The sequence below is a fragment of the Lissotriton vulgaris genome, chromosome 1_1, assembly GCF_964263255.1.
Source record: "Lissotriton vulgaris chromosome 1_1, aLisVul1.2, whole genome shotgun sequence".
Classification (NCBI taxonomy): Eukaryota; Metazoa; Chordata; class Amphibia; order Caudata; family Salamandridae; genus Lissotriton; species Lissotriton vulgaris.
In genome coordinates, this window is record NC_141685.1 from 960,917,123 (window position 1) to 960,933,505 (window position 16,383).

Genomic DNA, 16,383 nt, shown 5'->3' on the forward strand with positions numbered 1-16,383 from the left:
CACCTGGTTGCCCCAGCCTTTCCTGTGCTTTAGCTGCTAGCCCGCAGCTGCTGCTGGCAAGACATGAATCTGATACCCTGCCAGGAGGTGTGAACTCTCCCAAGAGTCAGAAACAATAACCCGGACAGGAAGGAGGTCACACCTCCCTCCCTGACAGGATGGCTAGTTAAGTGGCATAGCAAGACGAGAAGCTTCAAAGTCTTCACCGCCTGTAATATGCAACCAGATTGCCTCCCAAAGGAGGAAACAGCCTTCCACCGGCCCCAAGGCACCTTTGCACCTGGGCAGGCAGGCAAATTAGGTATTCAGAAGGTGTACACCACCAGAATTTAGCCACACATCTAGGGTGGGCTACCGGGCCTGTACAGCGGAGGACGACTTCTGTCATTTTCAAAAGTGGTAGGATAGAGGGTTCTGGGTAGAAATGGTGCCCCCTGATGTGGTCACCTCAGGAGTGGATTATCCGCTGGGGTTAGTAGCCCATAGGGGACTAGTACCCATACCCCTGAAACCCCTAAGTCTACAATCTAAGGGCTACCCCTGACACCAGAATTTCAGTGCTGATCTGACTTGCAGCTAAGGACTCAAGAAGAGACCCAAGTCTGCAACAACAGGAGCAGCACAAACCAACGGGGTGATACTCTGCAACTGTAGCAATATTCCTTGAACTGCAATCTGCGACTCATCCTGGATCAAAGACCAGTTCCCCTAGACACAGAAATCCCTTTGAGGGCCAGTGCATTTTAGTAGATGTAGTCCTGACCTCCTGCAGGATTTAGACAGCTACTGTTTTCTCCAGGACCTCAAAATAACTTTCTGCTGACCTTACCGCTGCCAAGGCTTGTTGATTGCCAGTCCCAACCACCCTCTTTACTCGACACTGCACCTCAAGGGAACCCCACAAAACCTTCAACTGATGTCAGCACTGGCTTCATTGTCAACGTTTTGCACCTGATTCCCCCCAGCACCATGTAAGCGGTAGAAACAGTTCCTCGGCAGCTCTTGCTTCAGCACCAAGGCACCAAGGACAACCAAGACAACTCTGCACCCAGGCTTCTCAAGGCAGGTAAAACCAAACTGAATGTGTGGCTTGGTCTTGGGACCCGCATCACCTTAACCCTTCCTGGGTTTCACGCAACTCGACTTCCAAGTGACCGATTATCACTAGAACTTTTTCTCATTGACTTCAATGATAAAGGTTTGCAGTACTGTTTTACACTGATTTAATTTTGCTTTTAATATCAATAACTGTGGTTATACTTATCCGATTGACTTCATTTAGGTGTCTAAATTTTTAATAAAATCAGCTTTATTTTTATAAATTGGTGTCGTATCTCTTTCAAGTTGTGTCAATTACTTATCATCCATGTTGTTACTGTGAAATGCTTACCACTTGTTCCTCTAGTAAAGCCTGACTGCTCTTTGCCACTCTAATAGGACTGTGCCTTTGGGGCCCCTCAGTGGTACCCAGATCCAAGGCTGGTGGGGGTGCATGTTCATACCACTCAAACAAAGATAGGGAGATGCAAGGGTGATCAACAGGAGGTGCTAATAATGTAAGTGGAGTATGGGACAAACTTTGTAAGGCACAATCTTCCCTATTGGAAACGGCTCACCCACATTTTGTCATTTGTGCTGCAACTCTGCCCCTTCTCGGGTGAGTGCAACAATGTGATCAGTGAGGCCCCTCCGCCTTTCTTAGACTTGGGGTCTCCTCTAGGGCAGCACTCCCGATCACCTGCCAGCAGACAGCAGCAGGGTCTGGATAGAATGTCAGTAACTCACAAAAGTAGAATACCCTATTTTCACAGTTTTTGGAACTTGGACCAAGATTTTGGGGCTATTCAGAGGATGTGGCACAGCGAGCAGAGTTGCCAACTCAAGAGCTAAAGATATGTGTTCACGCCTCTGCTCATCATCCCATGATTCTGGGAAAATCATCTAATCTTCCCATGGACAGCGCCTGTATACCCTCATGGGTGATAAGCTGCGCTATATAAATCTATAAATTATTTCAAGATGGTGGCCCCATCCAAGATTTCATGTGCTAAGTAATCAGCGGAGTGGCATCTTTGTAAGTTTTCTCTTGCTGTAGATCGCAGCTTGCGTTCAACTTGGGTTCCTGCTTTCATTCCATGTCCAGGCACACAGGAGAACTGCTGCTGGAAATGTTGCAGCTCATAGTCCTACACTTTCAAGGGAAGCAGCCTGATAGGATGAACTGGAGATTCCCAGACAATGGATCAAGAAGGGAGGAAACCAACCCTGACATTTATGCTGACTGGCTTCCATCCAATCCATGTTAAAGGGCACACAGCTCTGATTTAGTGACCTCTCTTGAAAACATAAGTATAGAAACCTCAAACAGGCGAGGTAAATGGTGAAGGTATCTCCTTTTCCCCAGCAGTGGTATAAGGCCATGCAGAGGAGCACTGGAGTCGGTGCTTGAGTGGTTCTTTGGAGTTACCCAGACATGTTACAAAAATGTAAATGCCCTTTGGAGGGAAGCCTAAAACAGAGGTTTCAGAAGCTGGTACAAACGGGTCAGGGATATCACTCTAACACTACATATCAGAACGCTTTCGAAGACCACATGGTAGTTTAGGGCTTTTTACCTCTGCTGTCCTGAGGCCTGATCTACTATAATCCTGCAAACTCAACACTCCCTCAGCACGTACCCTTCATCCAAGTCTTCTCAGAAAGGAAGTGTGTAGATAGAGTCCGAACTCTAGAGTTATAGAACAATAATTACTGTCTAGCCCAGTGCTTGTTTTTGTGAAATAAAGAAGCACATTGATGTACTGTAAAATGCAATACTGAACACAGAAATAATGAAAGCATACGTTTCTATGCGTACTGGGGGGATTTCTACACAGAAACTAATCAGGTTTAACAATACAGCAGGTGCAGGCTCCTACACAATGCACAATCATCTTTCCTGGCCATGTGACCACTATATCTGTCCTAACAAATGTTCAAGCTCCGAGTCTTTAACGTTATGGCATTATTATGCCAACCCACTTCAGTTCGATGCATGGGACATTTGTGAGAGTTCCTGGTTTCTCCTAGGTATTGATGCTCGATGTGATGAGCACAAGTTTGGGTTTCTTGCTTTAGACGTGAGGACTGTTCTACCTCCCACGGACTCTCTCAGTGCTTCAACATGCTGGTCGACAGCTCACCGGGCAGCCTTCTCTTTGCTACGGGGCTCTGGTGTCAGGAAATCCATCTGCGTTCCCAGACTGCTGCCTGGGTGTGTGTCCCACAGTGCTGTCTAGTCCTGTCAAGGAGTTGCACGATCTGAGCACTTTAGGATATATCTCGACCCTCGTTCTCATCAATTACTTGAGTGGCTTTTTGTCATTCTGGACCACATACCCGGTGACAAAGACATACGGACGAAACTGTCTCAAGGCCAAACCAAACACAAAGCGCTCATTTTCAATTGCAGCCCAGATCTGTTTTCTAGAAAACAATCAGTGGCTGTTGGAAGCAATTAGAGCTTTCTGGCTTTCTCATCGAGTTTAACAAGGACATCTCCCACTCCCTTGTCTGCGGTGACAAATTGAATGATGAAGGACTGGTCATAGTCCTATGCATTCAACACACGATCATTACAAAGGCATCCTTTAGGTCTTCAAAGGCCTTCTGAAATTCTGCAGTTCAGATCACTTTCCTGAGCTGTTTCTTGGTCATTAGGGCTGTTAAGTGTGATAGAGTGTTTCCATAGACCACTACAAAGTAGCAGTAGTACCCAGTGAGCCCTAGAAATGCTTTCACTTGGGATTTTGGTGGGGCCCTCCCACTCCAATACAGACTGAAACCTGGCATCCACTGAGCGTATCGTTCTATTGCTGACCTGATGCCAAGGTAGACCACAGATGACTGACCCATCTGGAACATGGTTGCAGTGGTGTAGCAAGGGGGATGCAGGGGTGCGGTCCGCCCCGGGCAGCACGAGTTTTGGGGGAGGCGACCAGCACCCCTGCTCTTTCATGCAGCCTTGGCAACGCAAAACCCACCAGCATCCCCCACCTCGCTCTTTCGCGTGGCCGTCGCGGGTGGCAAAAGCAGTGACCGCCATGGGCGGCACAAGGGCTAGCTACGCCACTGCATGGTTGCCCTGTTGGTCAGTTGTGACCCTTGTATACTGACCATCACTTTACTAAGTACCTCCGGAGGTCCCCCCCATGAATTGCTGAACATGGCAATGTCATCAATGTAAGCCATGCAGAAAACCTCAGTGTCTGGAATCAGCATGGGATTGGACGTTTAATGACTATTATAAGAAGTTCAGTGAAACGTTTGCCTTTGAGACTATGACAGACCAGCAACGGGTGGCCAGCTCAGGTTAAGGGCTGTGACGTCCAGGTCACGACAGGCAGCTGTACTATTTAAACATCCTGAAGACAAATGGAAGCTGCCCGGCAGACTTCCTTGTTGCACTGGCCTTTTGTATGCTCTTGAGTTTGTTCACATTCCCATCCATCACCTTTGTTATTTTCTCCATATACAGCTCCCTCGATTAACAAATCTTTGCCAGTTTGACTCACCTTGCCTAATGGATTTCTGTTTTCCTTTGTTGTATTTCTGCGCTCTTTCCATTTTCCCTGCACACTGCAATGGATCCCTCAATTATCGCTTGATTGATATTTACCAGCTTCCCTCCAGCTTGGCTCAGTTTCACTGTGGCCCACCATCTTGGAACTAGTGAGTACAATGTGTTGTTCTCCATCATTGCAAACCCCTCATGATTACAAGTGATATTAAAGTCTTACTTGTTCTCTTCCTTCTTAGTGAGACACCTCCCAGAGAACACTTGTGCATAACCTTGCTGTGATACAAGATGGACACTGGAGAGAGTGGTGTCAGGGAAAACCTAGGTGTGCTCATTGTTTCTATCAATCTCATTCATCCTTCTCTCCAGTATTTGGTACTGCCTGGAACTCTCTCATTTGTAGGCAGAGCTACATTCTGAGAAGTGGGCAGAGTGGCATCAGAACATGTCGAACAATACAACCCCCCACAGTTTGCCAGGCCACCACGACAGCATGATCTCTAATCCCAATCCACTGCAGGGAATGCAGCAGGCCATCACAGATTTTCAAGAAGCTGTTCAATTGGTTCAGAGCCAGGGCCGGACTGGCCATAGCGGGCACCGGGCAATCCCCCGGTGCGCCACACGGGTGGGGGGCCGTTTTTTGGCCCCTGGTGGACGGTTTTGGTACAGGGCCGTTTTTGCAGCATAGCTGCAAAATCGGCCCTGTACCAAAATCGGCCGAATACCGGCCCGGCAAAGAGCTCGGCGGCATCCACAACGAGGAGGGGCCGGCCAAGCACTTTGCCAGGGCCGGTTGTGGTTATCAGTCCGGCCTTGTTCAGAGCAAGCAGGTTTACTAGTTGAATTGTTTAAATCAGATATCTCCAGCGAGTACTTCCACCTTATTAGCCAATAATGAATCAGTGCGTGATTCAATGATATGATCTCCAACACTAAGCTATATTAGAACAATGGAATGTTGGGAGCTGAATTGAAAACAATTGAGTCCCCAAGGCTTCTAATGGCCTGTAGAAGCACGGAGCTCCAACAGCGCTCTGATATCCTTCGGGATCAAGTTCGCGCTATATAAAACTTTATAAACAAATAAATAAATAAATTCCTGCTTGAGCTCACTTCCCTCACTAATGATTGCAAAGAACCAAGATTACTTTAGTCCCACATAAACAACTGAAATTACTGTACGGAATGGTTTGCTTTGAGTGCACAAGACTAAGTCCAATAACAGTAACCAATAACACTGAACTAACCGTTAACCTAGGTTTGCGAAGCAGTGTGCTGCCCAGGGTAAAGTGCTTTGACTCCCCGTCAGGGGTAGTAAGCCCCACATAAATACAATTGCAATTCCTATGCTGTCCTTCACAGCTGTTGCTGTGAACAAAGGCCTCACGGAGCCTGAGGAGACTCCATCCCTTTGTGCTCAGTTAGGCATTTGTTTAATTTGTTGGAACATTCTATTCTCTAGTGGAGGAATGTTCAAATAGCCTTAAAGCCCTCCGCAGCTGAGCTATAACGGCATTAAAGTAATGCTCTCTTTAACGCTGGAGCGGGCCTTTAATGGCAGGTATAGCCTGCTACTGCGAGCTATAAAGCTATTGTAATTCACAAGTATACACAATATTCGAACGTAGTACAGGAGGTGCTAAACAGTGACTTGGGAATTCTTCTAGCCAAAGGGCATGACCTTAAGCTGGTATAGGACCTCTGACGTTCATAATACTGTCTTCTCCTTGGCACTAGGTGCTAATGCATTCTGCCAGTATCCATTGGTCAGATCAAAGGTTCTCAAGAATCGGGCAGCACCCAGCCTGTCCACTACATCAACGGGAAAGCACTTGTGCATAACTATGAATCTGAAAACATGTGGTAAGCTGTGACTACTGATTAATCTCTATGTCAAAGCACACAAACAGAAGTTTTGTGTCACATTAAAGGTATGCTTGGTGCACAGCTCCAGATCACAGAGCCAGGCTCTGAGTCTTACTACTTAAAGGAGACATAGGTTACAGCATGCATGATTGTCATGTGTTCTAATCCAAAAGAAAAATGTCAGGATAACCGATATCAGGCTGCTGGGTTACTAGAGGCAGGGTTTACACATCCATGTTACCAATCAGCACACAACTACCCCAACACACCGTTATTTGTGTTTGTACCACTTTCTGCTTTACAGTGCCTTAAAGTAGTGTTATGTTTCCGGATTAGTCCCATGTAGTGAACCAGCCTATTTCTTGAATTGCCATAGAAAATAAAATTTCAGCTGAGAATTTTGCACACATTTGCAAACACGACAATGTTGGATTAGTTTCTCTGAAACTACTTTCTTTTCATATCCAGCTTTGCGCAACATTATCATGATGCCTTGAACATTATGCACTAGGCCTCTCTACGGACTAGGTACAAAAGTCGTCCTATCTTCATCCACGGGGCAACAGTTTTCTCTACATATCCATAACACCTTTAATCTTACACGCTGATCGTAAAAGCTGCTTTTTATTATAAAAAAATAGGCACCTCAATAGATTGGGAGAGGAGGTATTTCTGCTGACACCGAAGGTCCCTGCATGCTGAGAATTCGCCATGCATCGGTTTGACAATCCATGAGTGTGTCCAACTCAAGACCAAGACAGGGTCCTTCACTCTCTCCTATCAATTCAATTCAATTTTTATTGTTTGATTAATTAACATCTTACAATATAGTGACAATAATTCCTATTGTAATAAGTATATTATTGATAAAAGTCAGGTTACATTTTTTTTATAAAAACATACGTTAATAGATAAATCAATCAACCTTGTAGTTAAATGTAGCAACACTCTCTCCTATCACTAATGGGGTGTGGATCGTCCCTTGGGGGGGCTCTTGGTTTTACATCCATACACCAGGGGCGGCTACTCCGCTATGGCAGAGGAACGTCGTCACACTGCTTTTAAGCAGTAAGAAACATAAAACTTAGAGTTATTGTCATTGTTTTGTGTCCTGCTGCTTTGCTGCGGGCGGGTGGGCTGGGCTGCTCTGCTCTCAGAGGAGGGCAGGAGAGGAGTGGTTTGCCCACTCCTAAGAACGCAATGACTGTTTGGCCGACCACTCATGTACAATTCTCTGTTCTTCATGCAGGCTGCATTACAGCCTGCATGGAGAACATGCCCACCCCTCTAGCCTCTGGCTGAGTGTCGTGTCACTGCGCTCAGACCAATCACAATGCAGCATTGCAGCATTGTGATTGGCTATGGGGAGGGAGCCTGGCTGCCTGATTCCTGTTCCTAACGCAATCTGCAGACGGTTCTGTTGGGTAAAACACTTTACCCAACAGAACCGTCTGCAGATTGCTTTATGAATGCTTAGGTTCTGAGGAACACAGGGTTACCCCATTGACTTTTCTAGTTGTTCCCTATTCCTGTCAGAGGCAGGAGAGCAGGAGCAGAGAAGACGCGGGACCCTGCCTCGAGGTAAGTTTTTATATTTCCGATCCACCCCCTGTGCGGCAATCGCCCCACCATCACCACCCACGAGCCATGAGGATCCGCGACTGCCATACACACTCTAGTTACACTCAGAGTAGGGTCCACATCGTAGGAGTACGTTCGAGTACCATATTTTGCATATATGGGTACATGTATTTGTTGCTTCAACACTGTTAGACCTGACATCATTGGCTTGAGTCTCTCCTCCATTTTTTCTGTTTTGCCTCTACTGTTTTTCGATGTTTTGCTGGTATATGCTTTGGGCGCCGTGTCACTGCTGATCAGTGCCACAGCGCAAGTGCTCCCTATGTTAAATTGATGTATTGATTGTATCCATGTTTGGCTTATTTGGTTTACTGTCAGTCCCTAGTCTAGTGCACCAGGAGTGCCGGGGCTTGTAAATACAAATGCCGCTCGTGGGCTTGCAGCACGTGTTGTGCCACCCACAAGAGCGGCCTCGTAAAAGAATGTCTACGGGTCGGTCATTGTGAGACCCACGTGCAGTCTTGTACTGTCACGCAGGCTGCGCAAGTATACCTACTTGCCAGCCCCCCAAACCTTCCCTTGGCTTCATGTTAGTCACCCCTATGGTAGGCCCACGGGCAGGGTGCATTGTAAGTCTAAGGTAGGACACGCCTGATCAAGTTGGCATGTCCTAATAGTGAATTACCGCCATCTTCGTTCTTCACTATTGCGAGGTAGCCTGCTCTCCATTGATTAGAATGGGCCGCCGGGATTATTAATGCTATGGTCCTAGCTGGCTCGGGGAGCATGGTGCAATGTCGAGTTTGGTATCCCTGAACTCTGGGTTTAATTACGCATCCGTTGGTGTGGATGGTTTTTGGACTCTGGGTTTGAAAATAGCACTTTTAGAAAGTGGCTATTTTCTTGTCTAACCATTTCTGGTTTCTGCTGGTCTTGCGTGTGTGTGACAGGAGCTGGGTGGCTCCACAGGTCTGGATGAGTCAGTGTGGGATGAGTGGGACATTTGCGTTGAGAGTAGGGGGAGAGTAGTTGTTGATAGCCTGCCCTGCCTGGTACAATGCTGGCTCCACCTCCTGCCAAGCGGCTGATGGCTCTGTGCCTGCCATGGACGATCCTAGCCCCACCTCCTGCCAGGAGGCCGATAGCTCTGCTCCTGCCAGTGTCAATGCTGGCTCCACCTCCTGCTGGGCGTCTGAGGACCCAGCCCTGCTCAGTGAATAGGCCAGGTGCTTCTGCCTGGCTCCGCCCACAACAGACCCAGGATGTTGGGAAAGTCCCCGGCATGGACAAAGGGATCAAAGCCGGGAAGGGGTATAAGAGAAGGACCCCTGAACCAAGAATTTAGATCACTTCTGACAAGGAACCCTGTAACCAAGGATAAGAGGCCTGCTGATCTGAGGACTTGCCTACCCCTTCTGCCAGTGTGCTGTTGTTGGGGGAATCCTGCAGTGCTTCTTTATTTTTGCCAAGGAACCAGGAGAGAGGAACTGTGTGCGTACTCTCACGCTTGCTAAGAAAATCTCCAAGGACTGGAAGAGTGCCAGTCTCCTGCTGAAGTCACAGGGCTAAAGGACTTCATCTGCTTAAAGTGCTATTTGCTGGAATCGTGAATCCAGCACCTCTGAAAGAATCAGCAATCTCGACGCCGACGGACGTCGTCGAATCCAGCTCGACGCAGTGGGTAACGGCCCCAGTGTCCCGCTTCCTCGACGACCGGCCGCCGGGACCGACCGACGCCAGCAGCAACGCCAGTGAGTGGGAGTACGGCTCTAGCTCCAGAGGACCTCGTGTCTGCACCGCTGCTGATCGCATCAACTGTGTGCCCTTCGACGCCTTGAGCGCTGCTCACTCTGTGCAACCGCATCATCGACGACGCCTGCTGAGGCCTGATCGACACCGAAGACTCAACGCCGCTGATCATCGTGTGCTTCATCTTTCTAAAGGTACTGTGCTGTTGGGGGTCCGTGTGACTCCGGGCTCGACGTAGCGCTCCTCGCAGTCGACGCCGAACCTTTGGATTATATTTGCCTCGACGTCGTGTAGCTCCCGAGTGAGTTACCCTGTTGCTAAGAACTGTATTGCCAAGAAGAAGATTTGCTTGATACTAAAGACTTTATGCTAAAGAAGAAACTACCTTTGAACTATCCTTTTTCCTTCCCCACGTATTTATTACGATTGTGTACAGTTTTGTTGTTATTTGGTCTTGTGCTAAGCCTTATATAAAAATACTTATTTTTATAATACTACTGTGTCGTGTCCATTTGTAGTGCCTTCACTTTTACTGTATGTGGTCATAATTGCTTAACGCACAGCCTCTGAGATAAGCCTGTTCTGCTCTGCCAAGCTACCAAGGGGGTGAGCAGGGGTTATCGAAGGGTGTGATCCCCTTGCCCTGACTAGAAAAGGTGTGTCCCTATTTGTCAGAAGTGCATACCTCTGCCAACTAGAGACAGCCGGTTCTAACAAACACCATGGTAGAAATGTACTTACTGTTTACCCTTTCGGTGCTTGTAATCACATTTATCTGCTTCTGTCTATTAATGATTGCAGCACATTGTATTTTCTACAAGAATAACACCCCACTGTGTATTCTGTATATTTCTCCGAACATAAGTAAGCACGAGTGACTGAGCGAAAGGTTCTGTACTGTTTCCACCATCCCTGAGTGATCAGGGGGTTGTCATGGCAGTGGTTGCCAGAGTCCATTTACTCCCTGGTAAGGTTAGGGGGCTTATGGTGGCACTGTGAGCTAGCTGGTCTATTGGCCAACATATCCTGTGGCGGTGTCCGGAGCCAATCTGGGCACCAAGCCCTTAGTTCATGTTGTCCAAACAATGCGCAGATCCTTCAGATTAGTAGCAACTACATGACAGTAGCTAGTTTGTAAAAGACTGTTGGAAATCTCATCTGCAGAGGCATCATATCCAAACATCTCTTGTGTTGATGTTTGCATATTAAGCATGGAGAGCACTCACCATGCAACCATGACTAAAATCGGGTTTGTTATACTGCAGCACAGTTCATTCTGTGTCAATGGTTAAGTGGTTTCAGCTAGCACAGCTCTTCACTTGTGTGATGGCCAGTTTGTTTTGGGATGACAGTGGTTGGCAGGCAGTGTTGCATTAAGATGCAATTTTTGCCCATCATCTGCAATGCAATCAGAGAAGAGTTTTGCTTTGCAACATATGTTCTAATACATTTAGGGCTGGATGTATCAAGCATTTATCCTGTCACAAACAGCCGACAATTCACAGAATCAGGCCATTTGCGACTGGAAAAGTGCATTTTGGTATGTAACATTCCCAAATTGTGATTCTGTAACATGGCATCGAATCACAGTTTGGAATCGCGAACACATACGATTGGTATTAGGAAGGGGCGTGTTTAGAGCGGCCCTTCCGAATACTGTATCATAGTGGTATGTAAAAATGCTTAGCGACCGAAATGCGGTCGCTAAACATTTGCATTTTACCACCTACTTCAAGTAGGTGGTAACCCATTCGCAAACGGGAAGGGGTCCCCAAAGAAAACCCTCCCCTTTCTGAATGTTCGTAAAAACATTTTTTAAGTGCAGGCAGTGGTCCCACTGATCACTGCCTGCTCTTAAAAAATGAAAAGAAAACTTTTTATTTTTATTTTTTTAATCGCAACCCGTTTTTGTGTTTGGAAAATGGGCTGCATTTTTAAAAACTGATTGCTTTATTTGAAAGCAATCACAAACATGGTGGTCTGCTGACTCCAGCACTCCACCATTCCTGTGATTTTAGCGATTCCTAGTGGGTCGCAAATTGTGACCTACCTCATTAATATTCATGAGGTAGGTCGATTTGTGACCCACTAGTAATCGCTAAATGAAACTCTATGGATACAAACATTAGGAATAGCGATTACCAAACTGAGATTCACAGAAAATCACAATTAGGTAATAGATATTCCTAATATTGATACATCAGGCCCTTAAGCTAAAAAATGGCGATCTGGATTTACTAACGGGTGCACAGATATTTATGTGGTACTAATAATTTTGGCTACGCCTACAGGCAATTTGTATTCTATGGAAAGCGACGTGCTGCTTTGCATCATTTTGCACCACGCAATTGCCCAGGCAAAACCTTAATAAATAAATAATCCCAGGCATTTAATAGATTTTGCAAAACCACTGTCCCGTTCATATTAATGAGGCAATGAGTCAGTTTGCAAATTGATGCAAATGCCTTTAAACTCAGGGATGAAGGCTTGGGAGGGACAACGGCTTGCCATCCTTCCGTTGACATTCACATAATGAGTTTGTTTTTATTGCAGCCTCTGTTTCTCAAAGGGACAGGGGCGGCAATAAAAATCTGACCAGATGCGAAGGGTACTGAAGGGAACATATGTTGGTCCCCTGGTTCGCTGTGCGCCCTTCACCATGCCCAAGCCCACACTCAGAGTGTGGAAGCTGTGCCTTATGGGCAGCTTCCAATGGTCTATGAATACAACCGCATTTGCGAACCATTCATACATTCCGTTGTGGATCTCAAGGAACTGGGGGAGGGTGTGGGCACTGCTTTCACGCCCCCCTTTTACTTGCAATTTATAGTAAGTCTCAAAAGTGTGCATTTCAAGTCGCAAATACATCTGGTTCTCGTAATATACCTTGGGCCTTACTTATGAGGCCTGGCGTCACTTTTATGCCGCCGGTGCGTCACTTTTTGTGACGCACCAGTGGTTTAAAAAATGTACCATGTTGCATCATATTTACAAAGTGACGCATCTAGGTAGAGGTGTCACTTTGTAAACCCCTTCGCCACATTATACCTGCGCCAGGTATAATGTTCCGACGCAAGAAAGGGTCGTAGAAGTGACACGGTGAAATCTATGATACTACCCTGTGCCACTTCTAGGACGCAAATGTGTCAATCTCTTACGCCTGCCTCATGACAGGCGTAAGACTTGCCCATGTGTAATGACCCATTGCTGGAGTTGTGTCTCTTTTGTGACACACTCCAGCAATGCACCATTTTTGAGCCTACAGATACGTCAGAAATACTGACGTATCTGTAACTCCTTGCGACATGATGCGTCATACTGTAAATAAGATGCATCATTTGTGTCGCAAGGAGGGCTCAATGAAAAGTGACGCATTGCTGTTTTCACGCAGGGATGCGTCACTTTTCATAAATGAGGACCCTTGTGTTCATTGTGCCCCTGGGTTTGCGATCACAAAGCCTGCAGTTTTGCAAGTCACAGGCTTTGGGACCGCAAAACCCTTTCAGGGTCCAAAAATGTTGCCCTTGTATGAATCTGCTTGCAGAACTTGGAGCTGACCTCTGGGTGTCGCTGTCTCCTACAGAGCTAATTACACAGTATTCCAGGGCAACGATCCCGGCTAATCCAGTGCTATCCTTCACCAGCGCTGCGTTGTATCTGGGGTCCAACATTCTCTCTATAAAGCCAACGTGGGATGGGTTTTCAGTTCATAGTTTTAAGCTAACAACTAGAATGAATTTCAACACAAAATGTTCAAAAAGACAAACACATAAACAGAGTCGAAAGAGGAACACGGAGACAGACACCACACAAAAAAAGTACACAGGGAAAGAAAACAAGTGTCAATATATTACTTTAAAAGAAGTGCAAATACAACAAACATTGGCAAAGCCAAAAGATCTCGCTCTGTAGACTTATTGGCTATGCCAATGCTGTTTGCAGACGCAGTCCAGCATCGACAAAAAGCAAATGTTTTTTTTGCAGAAACTGTACAACATTGGCAAAAGGAGGAAAGGTGCAAGGCACAGAGGTTGTTGCTGGACGTATCATTCAGTTGGCATGTACATGCATTATGACGTTTTTATATGCAAGTGTTACCACCCAGGCGCACGACTAAGAAATATCATGGGCACCATTGTTTGTTATTGATCGCTCTAAGGTGGCGGACGCCACCCAGAGTGGTAAATAAAAAATGAAATTTTTGGTAACCAAGAACAATTGCTTATTCCACAGTAGACCCATATCATAGTGAAAGCCTGCATGCATCAATCCTCCTCCCCCCAAACCTGCACACAGCCAGTCACCAGAGTCCAGCCGCTTTCTCAAATCCTGTCATGCTTCTTCAGGCAGCCTCAGGCAAGGCATGTTGGCTTTTCCATCTGTGCGCACCAATCCATTCCTATGCGCCATTCAGAGAGGGTTGGTGGGATGAGAGAATCTCCACTTTCAGGCAATGTCACACTTGGCCACCATTGTGACCATTCCCACCATTGTCTGCTCACCTAGGGGGCCCTCAGACCCCGCCAGAAGCTAAGTAGCAGCCGCCTTCGGAGTTAAAAACCCCGTCCTAGCCAAGATCCGGGACTGCCTCTTCCCTACACCCTGCCAGAAGCCCAGTATTTGGGGGCAGGTCCATACCTTATGGTGAAAGTCCGCACTGGTCTGGCAACATCAGAAACCATCTGGTTGGGACAATATCCCTGCCATTCATGAATGTTGTGACACGAAATAAGCCGTGTGGAGATAGTGAAGCTGGGTCAGTCACATCTTAGAGGAGATTGTCAGCTCACGGGGACCAGCTGAGCATCTGACCAATCATCATCCTCCAGCGGCCCCTGCCACCCCTCCTACTTCCAATACCAGTGTGTCTGGGGCATTAGTAACCAATGTGAGGTGTATAAAATGTACTGCCCCCTTTACCGAGGTAGTCCATCAGAAGTTTGGCTTCAAGTGGGCTATATTCCGGCAGTGGGGTCAGGGCTCGTATGTGGCAGGATAGGGCACCGCAAAGTTGCAGACATTTGTGAAGCTGTGTGTGTGACAGTGAGAATTGATGTTGCAGCTCCTGAAAGGAATGTAGGGAGTCTCTTTCCCAGACAAACCTCACCGTGGTAATCCCAATATCGTCCCAATGTCTAAATCCTCCGAGGTGGGTGGTGTGGTGCAGCCATTCTCCTTCCCATAAACAGAGTCATTCGTGGGAGTTTCTTACCTGATCCCATGAAGCTCAGACCCGCTCAGCAAGTCCTGATAGGTGTTGCTGTCAACACGGGGAGATGGCTAGAGATCGCAGATTCATAGAGAAGACACAGGATGGCATTGAGGCTCATATGAGAAAGCTCCAGCTGGTAAGCAGGGCCATCCCACCCTCTAGATAACCATCTGGTAATCACCATCATGTGGGCTGCCAGTAGTAAAGTTTAACATCTGCCATTCCCAGTCCCCTATCATACTCCGACTATCTGCACTTGTCGAGTGCTGTATGCTGCAATCTGCCTGCCCACAGGAAGGTCCGGACCAACATGTTGATCTTCTGAAACCAGTTGTTTGGAATGGTGAACAGGAAGTGCTGAAGGACATATAGGAACCTAGGTATTATCATCATTTTGAAAAGGACAACTCTTCCCATTAAGTTGAAGGGAATCCTTTCCCATCTCTGGAAGTCTGGTTTCATCTGAGGAATATTGGGGGAGAGATTGAATGCCGAGGCCAGCTCCATATCCCTGGACATGTGAACTCCCAAGTACTGAAGCGTAGCCACTGAATGGCATTGGATGATTGCCAATCTATTGTCCTTTGGTCCCCTTTAATGGGAATAAGGAGGGATTTTCTCCAGTTCACATGAAGACCTAAGGTAGAGCCATACAAGATAAGCATTTCCAGGGTGTGTGGGCCCGAGAGGTGATCATGCTCTTGCAGGATCCGAGGATCCTGATGAACTCCTGATGCGGTTCCTGCATTTTCTTAACTCTGTTCCCCTGAGGGTTTGGTGGGTGGGTGTCTGTTCAGGTGGTTGGGCGGCGGGCCACTCAGGTGTGATTTGTAGCAATGTCCACCTCTGGAGTGTCAAAGAATTATGTTTTGGAGTCATGGATTACTTTGAGCCTGGCGGGATTGTGGGCATATATTGTATCTGCATGGTCCAGAGTTTCTGGTTGATGTCCTCATAAGACTTCAGTCGTTGTTGAACTGCCTTGGTGCAGTCAGGGAAGATCATGATCTTTGCAGATTCAAAAGTCAGGGTTCCTACCTGATGGGCTGCATGTAAGATTGCATCCCTGTCCCTATAATTCAGGACCTGAGCTATCATGGGGTGACGAGGAGCAGCAGGGGGTGGGAAGGGGGGGCGATGAGCCAGGGAGAGATGTGCCCTTTTAATGGTAAAGCCAGGAGACAGCTGCCCATTTGGTACCCAGGTTTCCAGACATCTTTTCAAGATATGTTCTGGGTGAGGGACCTCAGTGTTTTCTGGAAAGCTAAGGAAACCCAGGTAATTTCTCTGAGACTTATTTTCTATGTCTTCGTGCACTGTGTTCCATGATGGTGGTGGTAGACTTTGTGTGTTTAAGGGAGGCCACCTCGTCTTCAAGGGAAGACACCCTACTTTCAGCTTTACTTACTCTGTG